General features: G+C 44.9%; 1 long non-coding RNA gene across 1 annotated transcript in view; it reads right to left on the reverse strand.

Annotated features, from left to right (window-relative positions):
• Positions 1–2,413: 2,413 nt before the first annotated feature.
• The window catches only part of LOC146857406 (uncharacterized), a 333,949-nt gene continuing 319,164 nt past the window's right edge, over positions 2,414–17,198 (reverse strand). Inside the window, exon 3 of the long non-coding RNA XR_014979576.1 lies at positions 2,414–3,266. This is a non-coding gene — a long non-coding RNA (uncharacterized LOC146857406). The remainder of the gene's footprint in view (positions 3,267–17,198) is intronic.

Raw genomic sequence — 17,198 nt, forward strand, 5'->3', positions numbered from 1 at the left:
TGAAGCCCAATTTGTACGGCACCAAACCCCAGGAAGAATGACGTCCAGGTCAGAGCATGGGCCGGCACTAACTCTCGCACGGAGCTTACAGTCGAGTTTGCTAAGGAAATTGTAACGTTTCTCCTTAAAGCAGGTTTTTCGCATGTGTCTCTGGTGAACTACATAAAGCTATTTCGGAAAAGTAACCCCTCCTAATAGTTCCCTAAAAGTTACATTTTGGACTTATACCAACCGAATAATATAAATTTGCTCAGTTAAACATTTGTTTTTTCTTATATTTATATTACTGCATGTTAAATATATTGAATAAGTTTAGCTCCTAAAAAGAAAACAAAATGAAAAAAATGCACTAAGCACGTAAAAGAGAAACTTTGGGAGAGATGGGATGGAGGAGAGAAGGTAATGTGTCTTAGAAGACGTTGGACTGTCATCTTGGGCGTTCACCAACGAAACAGTGCAACATTTCGAGGTAGCAATGTGGTAAGTAACACTGAGAGCCATAGAACTATTAGCGACATAAAATGACCAACTGCAGAGAGCTCTCAAAAATTACAGATTCTCGCACGAGCAACTCATCCTGCACAGTTTGTAGTCTTCTAGAACTAAGAATTTTGTTTATTCTGCTATGAATTCAGAACTACATGTAGCTGAATGCTGAGAAAAAGACTGGTCTACTAACACATTAAATGGGGAAACATGAGAGTTCTGCTTATAGTGCCAAAATACCATAAGCATAGGGACGTTTGAATCTTTATATCTGACTAAATATACTGTTCTCAAAAAGCCCAACATTTATCACACAATTTCCATAATTAATTGTCAATTAATTAATTCATATTAATTAACAAATAAATGTTAATTAATTACAAATAAATGACTTCCACCCTTTACCCCTATGAACCCCACAACCCGCACCCAAAATTAATTACACAATTACCACGATTAATTGTCAATTAAATAATTAATATTAATTAACAGCTACTTATTAATTAATTAAAAATAAATTACTCCCCACAATTTGCACCTAAAATGTACCCCCAAAAAATTAAAAACACAATTAACGTTATAAAATCTCAATTAAAAAATATTAAGAAATAAATATATTTACCCCATGGTGGTGATCTAGGGGCAGTCCTGGGACCCTCCTCATCACAGCTGGCAGTGCCACCACAGGCTGTCCCCACTACCCCATGGCAACTATCAGACTATGAAAAGCAGTCCCTGAAAGACACTGCAGGTGGCCCCACTCAAGTGAATGGTTTGCACATTACAGCAGTCAGTGGATAGGATCACTGAACAACTGTAGGCCTCCCTCCGACTTTCTGCGCCTCCCCAGTTTATATTTGTTGTTTTCAGTGATTAGTTTGTTAGCATAGGTTAGGATAGGTTTTAGCACATGGATAGGTTAAATTAGTTTAGTGATTTTTTAAATTTATAATATTTATCTGTTGTTGGGTTGGGATATGGGTGGGTAGGCTATTAAGTGGGTGGGGGTTGATGTTTAACATGTCTGCTGTGGTATATGTGTAGAGTAGGATAAGTTAAAGTTAGGTAGGTTAGGTTAGTTTTAAGTTAGGCTTGTGTAAGTAATTTATCACAGGTATTTTAGGCATAGTTTAGATAGGATTGGTTAGTGTAGTTTCGTTACCTTTAAATTTTAAGAAGTACATTGGTTTTTAAATACATTTTCTTTTGCACTTTCATAACTGCCTACTTATTAACTGTGTGACAATTGTCATATCTGCTTAGGTTGGGTTAAGCACATGCTACAGAATTTCCTGGAAGTGTTTCTATACATATGTCACTAGGTGGAGAACCTAAGGAGTAGATCATGGCAACTTTGCAATGGAGTCACTAAAGGGATTTTCAAACATGATTGTGCATTGTAGGTGGCACTCTTGCAGTGAATGGACACACAGCCCAAAACAGTTATTCACCTACTGTTGTGCTGTGTGTATAAATGATGCTCCATGTTTTGAATGGTTGATTAATTCAAACCCTTGTGACTATACGAGGATGTGTTGGGTCACAAACTGTTGCCAGTCAGTTGCACACTCTCCCTTGTTCCATTTTGTTGTCACATCACTGTTGTTAGATGGCTAGTATGCAAGGAAGTAACTGCCACCTGAACAGAACCTTCATTCAATTTTACCATTGGCTGATTGCTAATTGTAGCACTTCATGCATGTGACCTTGGGTAACTACTTGCTAGTTTAGATGCACATATGAATCACATAAACTATTTCCTTTGGCCTGTGCAGATTTTCATATGGGTCTATGAAACACAATTCCCTTTCTAGCTAATAGATAGTGTCTTTAGGTTCGGAACATCCACCATGGTCTACTTAGTCCAATCATGAACAGGCATCCAACATGCTAGTTCCAGTAAGTGATTTTATTGACACGTGAACTAAGGAACAAGTAGCAGTCCTTGCAGCAACAACCCCAACATATTTTGTAAGCCATTGAATGTCCAGACAGAGTCCATGGGGGAAACATGCCATGGGACATATGGAGTAGAGGAGTTTTCCAGTGAGGAGGAGGACCAAATTGCCATTAGGGAAGATAGGCCGCATGAACAGTCTACAAATGGGTGAGATCAACAGGTGGGAGAGCAAACAGAGGACGGAACTAGTTGAGAAGTACACCGCCATGGTCATAAGCACAGGTCAAAAGAGAAACTGGCCATGTGGCACATATAAAGTTTTTCCGTGCAAAGAGGTGAAGTCCACATCTTCATCCTCTGATGTGTGTGGTGCCTCCCTTGAGGGGGGTGTTGTCAGTGCCGGAGGCAAAGGAGACACACAAACACACATCAGAGGCTGGAGATGTGGATACCCTGTTCACAGCAGCATTTCTCTGCATCTGCAAGTAAGGCAGCACAGCACTAAGAAGGGCCTGCTGGTTTGCCTACACTGCAACAGCGTTGCAGTGAAGATACCCATTGTTGCTATCTAGGAGTCCTGCTTCCACTCCATGAACTCCAGGATGTTGCGGATCACCCAAAGCTAGTTGGCAACCTTGCTGGTGCCACTTTGGCAGGACAGTTATTCCTATGTTTCTTGACACCAGCGATGTCAGCCAGGGACTAGGTGGATCCTCTGGAGACCCAGCAATGCTGGTGACCCTTCCGGCAACTGGAGATGGTGTTTGAATGGATGCCAGGATTTACCGGAGATTGTCTTGGTCAAGGGTTGGCAGGCTGCCATCCTCAGCAGGTTCCTCATCCAGGACAGGCAGCTGGTCAGGAGGCATTGGTACACCCTCTGCAATGAAATAGATATATGTTAATGGTGATCTATGTTAGATGTTGATATAAGTAATCTGGTTGACATTCAGAGTTTCTACTAATTCACATTCAGGTCAACATTGATGCATAGGACATATGTTACTCATAGGTATTGAGGCCAAGTTTCACTGCAGTTGCCTTTCAGATGGCAGTATCTCTGAATTGTTCACACAACAACTGCGTGACAAGGATGACTTGTTGTGTCATAACACATATTGCTACACAGTTACAGAGCTTGTTGGGCCTGCCATTCCTGCATGTGTAATATGAGGTAAGGTCCACTTCTGCCTTGATGATTTGCCTTCTTTTTCATGATGCCTATACTAATTGTGTTTTGACGTATTTGACACCACTACTGTGCACATTGCACCCAGTTCCCAGGGTTCCTGCATTCCTTGTGACCAGTACTCAGCATACTCAGCCTACAGCTCCTGTGGCGGTGATGTGGGTTTGGTCATGAATTAGTTATGATCCTACAGTTTGCCTTTCAGTACAACATGGTACTCTGCCATGTTGTGCAGTCTTGCATGCACATTGTGCATTCATGTGGCCAAGAGTTTAGTTTTTCACAGATATCCTGTATACCTCTACACAGCGTCCAAATTTGCTACACTGCAGGAATGTTTGAGGGCATGTACTTACTATGGATTTCCTATTTGTGTACAGTCATGTGATGTCATTGCCCACACAGTTGGCTCCATATTTGTGGACAATGGTCACTGTGTACCAACTCTGAGGGGATGGACCCAGTCAAACTAGGTTGATTGCTGCACTGACGTGAATATATGACGTTACAACGCATACCATTACAACGCATACTTTTACATCGCAGTTTTTTCAACGCAAATACCATTACAATGCATGTTATTACAATGCAAGCCATTACAACGCATGTTCATAGGGTTATATTAAAACTACCATTACAATGCATACCATTACAATGCATAGTAATACAGAGCATACAATTACCACGCATAATAAATTTACTATGTTACAGTAAAAATTATGAAAGATTTTTTCTTTCCATCCATCATCTGGGATGGGATAGAAGGGGTTTTGGGTGGGGGTTATATTAATATCCAGGCATTTATTTTAATACTTGTGTATTAATTCTAATACCGAAGTATTCAAATACATAGGTATTAATAATTTTGATTTAACTTGTTTTCCAATTTAAAAAAAAAAGAATAACTCATACTTATATGCATATATACAAAGCATATTTTAAGAAATACACTCAACAGTCAGTGGCAAAAGCAGCATCTACATACAATGCACACAAAGCAGAGAAAACGGGTGTCCTTCATCTATTTCCATTACTGCAGCCCACCCATCATCGACTCAAAATGTCTGACATTCTGAAATGGAACGTATTAACCAACATTTCACACAACACATAATAAATGTACATTCTGTCAGGTTCTGAATAATGCAGAAAAATGGTTTCCAAAACATATTTTCTTTCAAATTTTTGTTTACCCCTGAAAAACATATAAAAGAAGCCGACCACCATTTTGTGCTCAGTGGTGCACTGAATTCCGTGGTGACTACATGCGGCAGGAGTAGGAGGAGACATCTCAGACTTTCGAATTACACACTGCCATCTACTGACTGAAGTAAGTGTGCGTTTAAAATTAAACACCTGCTTAATGAAAAGAAATAATTCATATACTATAAATTTATTTTTACATTATTTACAGCACTTCAAAAACAGCCCCAAATCTACAACATATAATCTGGAATACATATTTCAGTTCATAAGTAAGTGAATATCAAACTACATCTATTTATATCCTAAAACCCTAAATCGGAAATAACAATTGAATTTGTTTTAATTTCTATAGACATTAATCATACACCAACAACAACTATAAATTGGGGAAAGCAATCCTTTGGACAATCATCTGTAAGAATACTATATAATTTATTTTGCCCAAACAAAATACAATTTTCTGCTTTAAATATTTCACCATTTTTTGGGAAGGTGCTGGTCAGTGCTGAGGGGTAAAATATTATTCTAACTCCACCAAGTGTTTGCCTCAGGGGAGGTGCTGGACAGTGGTGGGGGCAAAATCATTAATCTAACTCCACAGGTTGTTTGTCTCATGGAAGGTGCTGGTCAATGGTGGGGGGCAACATTATTATTCTTACTCCACCATTTGTTGGCCTCATGGAAGATTCTGGACAGTGGTGGGGAGCAAAATTATTATTCTAACTCTGCCAATTCTTTGCCTAAGGGAAGGTGCTAGACAGTGGTGGGGAGCAAAATAATTATTTTAACGCCACTGGGTGTTTTCCTCAGGGAAGGTGCTGGACAGAGGTGGGGGACAAAATTATTATTCTAAATCCACCAGGTCTTTACCTCAGGGAAGTGGCTGGACAGAGATGGGACACAAAATTATTATTTTAACTCCACCAGGTGTTTGCCTCAGGGAAGGTGCTGGACAGAGGTAGGGAGCAAAATTATTATTCTAACTCCGCCAAGAGTTTTCCTCAGGGAAGGTGCTGTACAGAGGTGGGGGTCAAAATTATTATTCTAACTTCACCAGGTGTTTGCCTCAGGGAAGGTGCTAGACAGTGGTGGGGGGCAAACTTATTAGTCTAACTCCACCAGGTGTTTGCCTCAGAGAAGGTGCTGGGCAGTGGTGGGGGTCACAATTATTATTCTAACTTCACCAGGTGTTTGCCTCAGGGAAGGTGCTAGACAGTGGTGGGGGGCAAACGTATTATTCCAACTCCACTAGGTGTTTGCCTCGGAGAAGGTGCTGGGCAGTGATGGGGGGCAAATTATTATTTTAACTCCGCCCGGTGTTTGCCTCAGGGAAGGTGCTGGACAGTGGTGGGGGAAAAATTATGATCCTATATCCGCCAGGTGTTTGCCTCAGGGAAGGTGCTGGACAGTGGTGGGGAGGCAAAATTATTACTCTAACTCCACCAGGTGTTTACCTCAGGGAAGTGGCTGGACCGTGGTGGGGGACAAAATTAATATTTTAACTCCACCAGGTGTTTGCCTCAGGGAATGTGCTGGACAGAGGTAGGGGGCAAAATTATTATTCTAAATCCACCAGGTGTTTACCTCAGGGAAGGTGCTGGACAGTGGTGGGGGACAAAATTATTATTTTAACTCCACCAGGTGTTTACCTCAGGGAAGTGGCTGGACCGTGGTGGGGGACAAAATTATTATTTTAACTCCACCAGGTGTTTGCCTCAGGGAATGTGCTGGACAGAGCTGGGGGCAAAATTATTATTCTAAATCCACCGGGTGTTTACCTCAGGGAAGTGGCTGGACAGTGGTGGGGGACAAAATTATTATTTTAACTCAACCAGGTGTTTGCCTCAGGGAAGGTGCTGGGCAGAGGTAGAGGGCAAAATTATTATTATAACTCCGCCAAGAGTTGTCCTCAGGGAAGGTGCTGTACAAAGGTGGGGGTCAACATTATTATTCTAACTTCACCAGGTGTTTGCCTCAGGGAAGGTGCTAGACAGTGGTGGGGGGCAAACGTATTATTCTAACTCCACCAGGTGTTTGCCTCAGAGAACATGCTGGGCAGTGGTGGGGGGCAAATATATTATTCTAACTTCACCAGATGTTTGCCTCACGGAAGGTGCTGGATAGTGGTGGGGGGCAAAGTATTATTTTAACTCCACCCAGTGTTTGCCTCAGGGAAGGTGCTGGACAGTGATGGGGGTAAAAATTATTATCCTATCTCCGCCAGGTGTTTGCCTCAGGGAGGGTGCTGGAGAGTGGTGAGGAGGCAAAATTATTATTCTAACTCCACCAGGTGTTTGCCTCATGGAAGGTGCTGGCCAATGGTGGGGGGCAAAATTATTATTCTTACTCCACCATTTCTTGGCCTCATGGAAGAGTCTGGACAGTGGTGGGGAGCAAAATTATTATTCTAACTCTGCCAATTCTTTGCCTCAGGGAAGGTGCTGGACAGTGGTGGGGAGGCAAAATTATTATTCTAACTCCACCAGGTGTTTACCTCAGGGAAGGTGCTAGACAGTGGTGGGAGGCGAACTTATTATTCTAACTCCACCAGGTGTTTGCCTCAGAGAACGTGCTGGACAGTGGTGGGGGGCAAAATTATTATTCTAACTTCAACAGGTGTTTGCCTCAGGGAAGGTGCTGGACAGTGGTGGGGGGCAAACATATTATTCTAACTCCACCAGGTGTTTGCATCGGAGAAGGTGCTGGGCAGTGATGGGGGGGGGCAAATTATTATTCTAACTCCGCCCAGTGTTTGCCTCAGGGAAGGAGCTGGATAGTGGTGGGGGAAAAAGTATTATCCAATCTCCGCCAGGTGTTTGCCTCAGGGAAGGTTCTGGACGGTGGTGGGGAGGCAAAATTATCATTCTAACTCCGCCAGGTGTTTGCCTCAGGGAAGGTGCTGGGCAGTGGTGGGGGCACAATTATTAATCTAACTCTGCCAGGTGTTTGCCTCAGGGAAGGTGGTGGACAGTGGTGGGGGGCAAAATTATTATCCAACTCTACCAGATGTTTGCCTTAAGGAAGGTGCTGGACAGATGTGAGGGGCAAAATTATTATTCTAACTCTGACAAGTGTTTTCCTCAGGGAAGGTGCTTGACAGAGGTGGGAGGCAATATTATTATTCTACCTCTGCCAGGAGTTTTCCTCCAGAAAGGTGCTGAACAGTGGTGGGGCAAAAGCGTATTAATATAACTCTGACAGGTGTTTCCTCTGGGAAGGTAATGGACAGTGTTGGGTAGCAAAATTATTATTCTAACTCTACCAGATGTTTTCCTCTGGGAAGGTGCTAGACAGAGACGGAGGGGCAACATTATTATTCTAACTCCACCAGGTGTTTGCCTTAGGGAAGGACATGAACTGTGGTGTGGGGCAAAATTATTATTCTAACTCCACAGGGTGTTTTTCCTCAGAAAAGGTGCTGGTCAGTAGTGCGGGGGAAAATTATTATTCTAACTCCACAGGGTGTTTGCCTCAAGGAAGGTGCTGGTCAGTGGTGGGGGGCAAAATTATTATTCTTATTCCGCCGGTGTTTGCCTCATGTAACGTGCTGCTCAATGGTGGGGGGAAAAATTATTATTCTATCTCCAACATGAGTTTGCCTCAGGGAAGGGTCTGGACAGTGGTGGGGAGTAAAATTAGTTTTCTTACTCTGCCATTTCTTTTCCTCAGGGAAGGTGCTGGGCAGTGGTGGGGGGCAAAATTATTATTCTAACTCCGCCAAGTGTTTTCCCCAGGGAAGGTGCTGGACAGAGGTGGGAGACAAAATTATTATTCTAACTCCACCAGGTGATTACCTCAGGGAATGTGCTGGACAGTGGTGGGGGGCAAAATTATTATTTTAACTCCACCAGGTATTTGCCTCAGGGAAGATGCTGGACAGAGGTAGGGGGCCATGTTATTATTCTAACTCCGCCAAGAGCTTTCCTCAGGAAAGGTGCTGTCCAGAGGTGGGTGTCAAAATTATTATTCTAACTCCGTCAGCTGTTTGCCTCCCGGAAGGTGCTGGGCAGTGGTGGGGAGCAACATTATTATCCTAACTCCGCCCGAAGTTTGCCTCAGGGAAGGTGCTGGACAGTGGTGGGGAGGCAAAATTAATATTCTAACTCTGCCAGGTGTTTTCCTCAGGGAAGGTGCTAGACAGAGGTGGAGGCAAAATTATTGTTCTAACTTCACCAAGTGTTTGCCTCAGGAAAGGTGCTAGACAGTGATGGGGGGCAAAATTATTATTTTAACTCCACCAGGTGTTTGCAACAGAGAAGGTGCTGGGCGGTGGGAGGCACAATGATTATTCTAACTCCACCAGGTGTTTTCATCACGGAAGATGCTACATAGAGATGGGGGGCAAAATTATTGTTCTAAATTCACCAGGTGTTTGCCTCAGGGAAGGTGCTAGAGAGTGGTGGGAGGCAAAACCACTAGTAGCCCACCAGGGCCACACACCATCTTTTGTTTCAACACACATGATCCTCTGGTGTGCGTCACTTGAATTTATGTGATGTTTAACCGTACATGACCCAGATTCCTCCCTTTACCCTACACACAGCACAGTGGAGCACTGCGACATAGCCAGCTGCACTGCACACATAACCTTTTTTCCCACATTACCCCTTGTTGTGGCTTACCCTGTAGGTCTTGTTCCAAGTGGCCAGCAATGTCCTGTCCCAGAACTCCTGCCACAAACTCCTCTGGGATGACAGCTCCCACCCGCTCCTCCAAGGCATCCTGCTCCTCCTGGGGCACTGGCCTCCTTCTCCAGTGTGCATGGCTGCGTTTACTTTTTTGGCCAGTTTCTCCTTTGTCCTGTGCGTATAGTCATGACAGCTTAGCATTTTTTTTACAGTCAGTGACTTTCCTCTACACTTGTCTCATGCTGTTGATTCTGTCCACTATAGACTGCCAAATGGCCTCTTTCTTCCCTAATGGCAATTTTGAGGTGACAAAGAGCTGATGTTGGTGCTCAGTCACTTCAGTGATCAAGATATCATTCTACTCCTCACTGATATTGCACTTCCTCTTCCCCTGGGAGTCTGTCTGGACATCCTGGCTGGTGCTAGGATTGCTGGGGTTGTTGTTCTGACTGCTGCTCTCTTCTCCCTGCTCCATGGCTTCTTCTGTGAAGTGAGGCAATTTTTTTTCTTGTGTAATTTTTTTAATGATGTTTTTTGATGTTTCACGCACTGAAAAGTGAAGCTAATGTGGTCAGCCTCGCATAATGTGCCGCAATCCAGCCTTACGTCACTTGTGCTCCCAATGCATCAGTTTTCGCTGCAACATCACTCCTAAGGAAGCATCATTTTTTTTTTATGGAGCCTGGACCTTACACCATAGTTCACCTTACCTTAGATACGGTGCATCCAAGGCATTTAAAAATTACGTAGCGAAATGCAAGTCATTTTGACGCATCACTGCCACAATGCAGTGATGCCTCAGTTCTTGTAAATGATGCCCCTATTGTTTTTTAAACACTGTCTCTTGCCTTCTGAACTTGACTGTATTGCTAAACCACTGAGCTCTGCTACAAAAACAAATAATATATTTTGGCAACTTGGATTTTTATGTCCTGTGTTTTGAGTGGGACAGGTTGCAGACCCTACAATCCACACCTACAAAGTAATTAACTGCGCTGGGTTAGTGGATCCTGCACCTTGCATCACCGTACGATGTAAGCTTTCCAAACACCCAAGTAGCACTGAAAAAGCAAAGGAGTTGTTGATGGCTTATTCACCAGCCACTCAGCTTAGACCAACACTGATACACATCTGTAGAGTGGCGCGCTTATGCGCTACTGCCACTGATCCTGCCATTGTGTTCCTGAATCTCCTGAGTGCCACTGATCCTTCTATCATGTTCCTGAGTACCAGAACGTGCCTTGGTGAAGGAAAACTTCTGGTACTCAAGGGGACAACATTGAAAGGTGCTGGTACTTAGTACCAACTGGTATTGGTATATATAGAGGACTGCTGTAGCCATATAGAAAAGCAAATTACAACAGCTAAATTACAAAGTCTAGGTACTCAAAGCAAGCAAAGTGTGCAAGCTCTATAACGTTTGTAAGCAGGACAGTGAGTTAAGGTCTGGCATCAAGGTGTTATTAGAAACACGCCTTCCTGTTCTGGAGTATCCTGGGACTAGCTGCCAGCTAGTGGTTTTGAGAGGTGCCCAATGCGGTGAGGAATACCAAAAGGTATGATGGACGGAGGGCTTGAGCAAATCAAACACTTACCCCCAGTCAACCGATCTGGGTTTATTCCATCATCAGTCTTTAGCTCACTCCACCACCCCAGTTCCGACATGGCCATATGCAAATCAGTCTGACCCTGTGCCTCATGGGAACAGTCCAGCCCGAACTGCCAAGCCATGTCTTCCCTGGACTAGAAACAAACATCCTGGGACCGGTTTCGGGTTCATAACCCTCATCAGCCAGGCTATCTTGAATCCAGTGGCAAAGTGAGCAAGGGACCCACGTCTGGGCATACCCTGCCAACTCAGGGTGAACAAAGCGATAACAAAAGGGATGATGGACGGAGGGCTTGAGCAAATCAAACACTCACCCCCAGTCAACTGATCTGGGTTTAATCCATCATCATTCTTTAGCTCACTCCACCACCCCAGTTCAGACATGGCCACATGCAAATCAGTCTGACCCTGTGCCTCATGGGAATAGTCCAGCCCGAACTGCCAAGCCATGTCTTCCCTGGACCGGAAACAAGCATCCTGGGACTGGTTTCGGGTTCATAACCCTCATCAGCCAGGCTATCTTGAATCCAGTGGCAAAGTGAGCAAGGGACCCACGTCTGGGCATACCCTGCCAACTTAGGGCGAACAAAGCGATACCAAAAGGGATGATGGACGGAGGGCTTGAGCAAATCAAACACTCAACCCCAGTCAACTGATCTGGGTTTAATCCATCATCATTATTTAGCTCATTCCACCACCCCAGTTCAGACAGGGTCATATGCAAATCAGTCTGACCCTGTGCCTCATGGGAACAGTCCAGCCCGAACTGCCAAGCCATGTCTTCCCTGGACCGGAAACAAGCATCCTGGGACTGGTTTCGGGTTCATAACCCCCATCAGCCAGGCTATCTTGAATCCAGTGGCAAAGTGAGCAAGGGACCCACGTCTGGACATACCCTGCCAACTTAGGGCGAACAAAGCCATACCAAAAGGGATGATGGACGGAGGGCTTGAGCAAATCAAACGCTCACCCCCAGGCAACTGATCTGGGTTTAATCCATCATCATTCTTTAGCTCACTCCACCACCCCAGTTAAGACATGGCCATATGCAAATCAGTCTGACCCTGTGCCTCATGGGAACAGTCCAGCCCGAACTGCCAAGCCATGTCTTCCCTGGACCAGAAACAAGCATCTTGGGACTGGTTTCGGGTTCAAAACACTCATCATCCAGGCTATCTTGAATCCAGTGGCAAAATGAGCAAGGGACCCACGTCTGGGCATACCCTGCCAACTTAGGGCGAACAAAGCGATACCAAAAGGGATGATGGACGGAGGGCTTGGGCAAATCAAACACATACCACCAGTCCACTGATCTGGGTTTAATCCATCATCATTCTTTAGCTCAATCCACCACTCCAGTTCAGACATGGCCATATGCAAATCAGTCCGACCTTGTGCCTCATGGGAACAGTCCAGCCCAAACTGCCAAGCCATGTCTTCCCTGGACCGGAAACAAGCATCCTGGGACTGGTTTCGGGTTCATAACCCTCATCAGCCAGGCTATCTTGAATCCAGTGGCAAAGTTAGCAAGGGACCCACGTCTGGGCATACCCTGCCAACTTAGGGCGAACAAAGCGATACCAAAAGGGATGATGGACGGAGGGCTTGAGCAAATCAAACACTCACCCCCAGTCAACTGATCTGGGTTTAATCCATCATCATTCTTTAGCTCACTCCACCACCCCAGTTCAGACATGGCCATATGCAAATCAGTCTGACCCTGTGCTTCATGGGAACAGTCCAGCCCAAACTGCCAAGCCATGTCTTCCCTGGACCGGAAACAACCTGGGACTGGTTTCGGGTTCATAACCCTCATCAGCCAGGCTATCTTGAATCCAGTGGCAAAGTGAGCAAGGGACCCACGTCTGGGCATACCCTGCCAACTTAGGGCGAACAAAGCGATACCAAAAGGGATGATGGACGGAGGGCTTGAGCAAATCAAACACTCACCCCCAGTCAACTGATCTGGGTTTAATCCATCATCATTCTTTAGCTCACTCCACCACCCCAGTTCAGACATGGCCATATGCAAATCAGTCTGACCCTGTGCCTCATGGGAACAGTCCAGCCCGAACTGCCAAGCCATGTCTTCCCTGGACCGGAAACAAGCATCCTGGGACTGGTTTCGGGTTCATAACCCTCATCAGCCAGGCTATCTTGAATCCAGTGGCAAAGTGAGCAAGGGACCCACGTCTGGGCATACCCTGCCAACTTAGGGCGAACAAAGCGATACCAAAAGGATTGATGGACGGAGGGCTTGAGGAAATCAAACACTTACCCCCAGTCAACTGATCTGGGTTTAACCCCTTCTGTGCCCATGACGAGATGGTCTCGTCATGGAGCACAGTCGCGCTGTGCCCATGACGAGACCCACCCTTGGGGGAAGCGCTGGCGCTCCCCCCGTGATTCCTCGATTTGTTGTTTTTTTACTGGGGAGGCAGGGGAAGACCTTCCCCTGCCTCCCCCCGCCCCCCCCCGCCCGCGTCATCAATGATGTCAGCGCGCGAGCCGCGCTGACGTCACCGGAGGCTTCCCCTTTGCTCTCCGAGGCGCAGGAAGCCATTTGCTTCCTGCGCGTCGGAGAGTAAAGGTCAGTTTTGGGGCTGGGGAGGGGGTATTATTGCATCGGTGGGTTAGGTAGGGTGGGGGCACAATGTTGGGGGGGGTGGAAATGTTTTTTTGTACACTCCGCTTTGTTCCTGCGCTTGGATCGTCCAAGCGCAGGTGATTTTATGTGAAATGGCTAAAAAAAAAAACGCTCGTTTTCGTTTTTTTGTCGTTTTCTATGTTAGGGGTGCTGCTAGCGTGGGATGGGGGTGGGGGCGAAATAAAGTAAGCCTTTGGGGTTGCAAAGTGGCCAGATTGATTTTATGTGCATCCAAATACACCAGCATCATTTAGTTTTCCAGTGTAGTGCTACTTTCGTTTTCTGGTCTTCCTTTGAACAGCATTGTTGTTCCCCGGGGGCAAAATAAAGTTAGACAGAGGGATTGCAAAGTGGCCAGATTGATTTATTTTACATCTTGTGATCGGTGGGTGCTGGCAGGGGGGTGGGGGGTGAAACAAAATAAGTCAGAGGGGTTGCAAAGTGCCCTGTTTTTTTTTTTAGTATGCAAATACACCAGCATCACAGAGTTTGCCAGTGAAGTGCTACTTTAGTTTACTCGTGTAACGTTGAAGAGCATTGTTGTTCCCAGGGGGGTGAAATAAAGTGAGACAGAGGGGTTGCAAAGTGGCCAGATTGATTTTATTTGCTTCCAAGTACACCAGCATCAGAGTTTGCCAGTGAAGTGCTACTTTCGTTTACTCGTCTAACTTTGAACAGCATTGTTGTTCCCAGGGGGGGCGAAATAAAGTAAGACAGAGGGGTTGCAAAGTGGCCAGATTGATTTTATTTGCTTCCAAGTACACCAGCATCAGAGTTTGCCAGTGAAGTGCTACTTTCGTTTTCTCGTCTTCCTTTGAACAGTATTGTTGTTCCCAGGGGGGGCTAAATAAAGTAAGACAGAGGGGTTGCAAAGTGGCCAGATTGATTTTATTTGCATCCAAGTACACCAGCATCAGAGTTTGCCAGTGAAGTGCTACTTTCGTTTTCTCGTCTTCCTTTGAACAGTATTGTTGTTCCCAGGGGGGGCTAAATAAAGTAAGACAGAGGGGTTGCAAAGTGGCCAGATTGATTTTATTTGCATCCAAGTACACCAGCATCAGAGTTTGCCAGTGCAGTGCAACTTTCGTTTTCTCGTCTAACTTTGAGCAGCATTGTTGTTCCCAGGGGGGGGGCGAAATAAAGTAAGACAGAGGGGTTGCAAAGTGGCCAGATTGATTTTATTTGCATCCAAGTACACCAGCATCAGAGTTTGCCAGTGAAGTGCTTCTTTCGTTTTCTTGTCTTCCTTTGAACAGTATTGTTGTTCCCAGGGGGGGCGAAATAAAGTAAGACAGAGGGGTTGCAAAGTGGCCAGATTGATTTTATTAGCATCCAAGTACACCAGCATCAGAGTTTGCCAGTGAAGTTCTACTTTTGTTTTCTCGTCTAACTTTGAACAGCATTGTTGTACCAAGGGGGGGCGAAAGAAAGTAAGACAGAGGGGTTGCAAAGTGGCCAGATTGATTTCATTTGCATCCAAGTACACCAGCATCAGAGTTTGCCAGTGTATTGCTACTTTCGTTTTCTCGTCTTCCTTTGAACAGTATTGTTGTTCCCAGGGGGGGCGAAATAAAGTAAGACAGAGGGGTTGCAAAGTGGCCAGATTGATTTCATTTGCATCCAAGTACACCAGCATCAGAGTTTGCCAGTGTATTGCTACTTTTGTTTTCTCGTCTTCCTTTGAACAGCATTGTTGTTTCCAGGGTGGGAGAGTGTACTATTTCTGGAGGTACTGCAATACCTGGTTGATGGGTGAATTGGAAAACACAATGTGCACCATGGTTCTGTGTTTATGGATGTGGTCTACCATACTGCTTATGTTTTGTAAGGATGTAAGCAATGGACAGTGAAACGGTTCCCATCAGGGCCCTCTAGTCATGTCCATAACTTTTCCGGTGAAACCACTCGCTGATTTCTGAATAGTTAGTGAGAGATCGTTTAGGTAACCATGTTGTTTCTGCTTACATTTCACATGCTTTGCATTCCCTAGGAGTTTTTTTTTTTTTTTTTTAGGCAGCGTATTACTCTTATCAGGTGCATCATTTGAATTGAGCCACATCCAAGTGTTTATAGCGGGCACAATTAGGTTATAGCTGAAGGCAGTGCGAGTTTCTCTCAGTGGGCAAGTATGGCGTTCAGTGGGGATGTGGCACTATGGCCGGAGCTGTTGAATTTGGAAATGGGGAACCGGGTTCAGCATTCATGACCAGTCCACCACACCACTGTACTGAGGGAGCACATTCCCATGCTACACCGTAGAAGGCCCCACTGGACCTTAGAAGGCTTGATGTCTTAGCACAAGCAGGTGTACTGTAGTGGTGTCAACTTACAAAAGAGTACAAAGTACAAGTAGAGGTATAAAAGTGCAATAAATGGCAGACACGCAAAACACAGGAACACACTGGGTAGGCACTTCTACGGGCATGGAGAACAGAATTTCCTATAATGTAAAGACTTCCTTCACACAATAGAGAGGGTGTGAATTAAGTTTGGAAGTGTCTTTGCAGGAGGAGAACTTTGAGGTTAGTTTTGAAGGACTGGGAAGAGGGAGGGGGTGGTCCGGAGCTGAGGCTCAGTTCCAGATTCTCGCCGCGTTGCTTGTAAAGGATTGGGCCATCAATCTTTCCTTTTTGAAAGTGGGAGGGTCAAGCAATACATTTTGCGCAGTACGTGATGGTCTAGAGCATTATATGCATATGTTACAATAAAGTTTTTTTCTTCTTTTTATTCTAGTCTAAAGCTTTTCGACGGTGGCTGTTCTGCAGTTTTGTGTAGTTGCATTGTGTTGGTAAGACATTTTTTGTTGTTGTATTTACACCAAATGAGTAATAATATAATGTCTGAATGAATTTTTTTGTAAGTGATGTCATAATGGCGGCATATTTAGTTAGTGGTTTGAGCATGAAATTCTTTGCGATGTGTTTTGCATAGTCTTATGTGTAATTGCTTTTCTTTTTTAGTGGGATATTGTTGATCCATACTGTGTCTGTACAGAGTTGGTGGTGGTGAGTAGTTTAGCTGCCTCTGGCAAGTGAGTGGTATTGTTTTGGAGTATATTTGAGTTTTTGATAAAGGTGCTTTTTGTTTATTACTTATTTTACAAAGAGTTTGTTGTTGTTGACTTGTTTGACAAGTTACCTTTATTAGTAAGCAATATGGCTAGCCGTAGAATGACTGCTCAACAGGTGGTCGGTATGCTTCTTGAATCTTCCTCTGAGCATGATTATGAGACTGACAGTGCGTCTGAGGAAGAGGAGGGAGGGGAAGATTCTGGCAGTGAGTTTTCACCCAACATGGAATCATCGGATGATGAAGGTACTCTCAGTGCAGATGAAGGTACTCTTGGTGTGGATGAAGCAACTCTCAGTGCGGATGAAGTGCCTGTCTTAGAGGAGGAAACTGCTGTGCCGATGGTGCAAGAGGCATCTGGATTGCAGTCTGAGGCAGCTAGGCTTCCTACTGGAAGTGCTGGACTTTGGGTTGATCCAAACATGGTGCAGCCGGTGTTGTCTGCCTTTAGCGGTGATGCAGGG

The sequence above is a fragment of the Triturus cristatus genome, chromosome 3_2 (genome assembly GCF_964204655.1).
Source record: "Triturus cristatus chromosome 3_2, aTriCri1.1, whole genome shotgun sequence".
NCBI classification, from domain to species: domain Eukaryota; kingdom Metazoa; phylum Chordata; class Amphibia; order Caudata; family Salamandridae; genus Triturus; species Triturus cristatus.